Genomic DNA, 2,372 nt, shown 5'->3' on the forward strand with positions numbered 1-2,372 from the left:
CTCCAGGTCCCTGCTCCCGCTCCCTGCTCTTCCTTGTCCCTGCTCCAGGTCCCTGCTCCCGCTCCCTGCTCTTCCTTGTCCCTGCTCCCTGCTCCTCCAGGTCCCTGCTCCTGCTCCCTGCTCTTCCTTGTCCCTGCTCCCTGCTCCTCCTTGTCCCTGCTCCTGCTCCTCCAGGTCGCTGCTCCTGCTCCCTGCCAGGCGGAGGCCAGGCTGGGTGACCCGGCGTCAGGACACGGCGCGGGGGCCCAGCACACGCTTCCTGCCGCGCCGGGCGCTGCCGCCGTCCAAACATTCCTCCTCCCCGTGGCCGGCACCAGCTCCGACCACAAYGTGATTAAAAGATTAAACCCGCTCGGCTGAGAGGCGGCAGCAAGAGGAGCCGAGACGCGGGAGCCGAGGGGCGGCGGGTGCCCGAGGCCTGGGATGCCGCACCGTGATGCCCGGGAGCGGGGCCGAAGCCCCCGCGCCACYGGCTGCGGCACAGGCACCCCCGGAGCGGCTGCAGCACCTGGCCGGCTCCCGGATGAAGGGAGCCGGACATTCCAGCATTAATCCCTCTTTGAGCCAGAAAAGAAAGTTATCCGACCTCGGCTCTGCTGCATCCTGCTCTGCCAGCCGGGCAGTGAAGCAGGAAATCCCGCCTGCCCTCTGCCTGCTCCGCTCTCCCTTCCCGCTGGGTTTTGCAGTGATTTTGCCTCATTCCTGGCCTGGCTAATCGGGCAGGTTGGCAGCAGGAAGGTGGACGGGCAGCTGCCTCCTGGGATGCCTGGTTTTCCCACAAAATTCAAGCAGCTGCTCCCGAGAAAGGCCACCTGGAGCCCAGCTGTGATCCGCCGGGAGCGGCAGCCTGGGAGACTCACGGTGCCTGCTGCAAGCAGGGAGCCGATCCTGCCCCCAGCGAATCCAAGCTGGAGCTGCTCTCCGGCCGCGGCAGCGCTTGCCCGGGGCACCCCAGCCTGCCCGGAGCTGCGGAGCTCCCAGCTCCCGCTCCGAGGCCCCGGATGGGGCAGGTTGGACCTGTGGGAGGCAGAGAGATGCCGCCCTGCACAGCCCYGCTCGGGCAAGGGGGCTCCTTCGCCGGCAGGGCACGGGGCAGAGGCATCACAGCAGGACGGGAACGCGAGGTTCCCGCAGCCGGGAACGGCAGCCACTTCCTGTGGCCGGGGCCGAGCCGGGGAGGTGCCGCAGGGCGACGCTGCCRGCATGCCGAGGCTCCGCGCTCACTGGGGCGCTGCCGAAGGCGGCCCACGCAGGGAGCAAGCTGGGAGCGCCGGCGGCAGCAGAGCAGCAGCTGGCCGGAGGGAAGGGAAGGGAAGGGAGGGAAGGGAGGGAACAGCCCGGCCTGGTCCGTGCCCGGCTGAGTCATTCGCAAGTGGAAACAAAGCCGTTCCCAGGCTCGCTGCCCGGCAGCGCTGCTCGGGGCGCCCCCGAGGGCCGAGGTGCTCCGGGCTCTCCGGCCCCGCACGAGGGACTGGCTGGCACGGCGGAGCGGCCCCGGCACCCATTATCCTGCTCCGGGCACGGAGCGATGCCAGTGCCGGCTGTGCTGGACCCTGTGCCCGCTGGTCGTCGTGCTCCCCAGGGTGCTGCGGTTCCCGGCTCGTCCAGCCCTCGCTGCTCCRCGCTATCCATCAGACGGGATTTCAACAGAGAGAGGCCGGAATGAAAAAAACTACTGCAGGATGCAAAACTTTTCCAGATGTTGGGACTCGCTACTGTTCCCCGGCCTGGCCCGGTGCGGCGCGCGCTGCCAGCCCGCTGCCCGGCTTTGCATCCCCCCGCCATCCCCGGCGCTGGATGCGGGGGCAGCCGGCGGCGGGAAGGGGCTCGAGCCCAGGGCGCTGCCCCGGGGCAGCGGGAGCCAACCGCCCCCGCGCCGCTCTCCCCGCCGGCCCCGAACACAGAGGCTTTTCTCTCCGCGCCGCGGCCGCGCGGCTTTGCAGCTTTGCCCCGGGCTGGCACGGCGTCAGCGGGCCGCGGCACGCGACGGCCTCGGCGCCCCGGCGCCAGCGCTGCCCGGGAGCCCCAGACGGCGGGAGCGGGGCCCGCGGGGCRGCGGGTGCACGCCGGACACTGACCGCATTCACGGGGGACGAGCCCCCCCGGGCGCTGCCCGCCGGCCCCGCTCACAACACGGGCATTCAGGCAGCGGCAGAGTGGGGCCGGCCAYGCGCTGAGCCCTCCTCCGCCGGCCGGGCGCCAACAGCGAGACGCGCCGATACGCGGCTTGCACGCAGGCYGGGGGGCCCCTCGCGCCCCGGTGCATGGAGGGGAGCCGGTGGCGAAGCGCGACCGAGCGCATGGGGATGTGCCCACTGCTGTCGCGTGATGCGGGGCTGACAGGCACGGCGTCACTCCCGAGCACCCTGCGC

The sequence above is a fragment of the Apteryx rowi genome, unplaced genomic scaffold (genome assembly GCF_003343035.1).
Source record: "Apteryx rowi isolate R43461 unplaced genomic scaffold, aptRow1 scaffold_120, whole genome shotgun sequence".
NCBI classification, from domain to species: domain Eukaryota; kingdom Metazoa; phylum Chordata; class Aves; order Apterygiformes; family Apterygidae; genus Apteryx; species Apteryx rowi.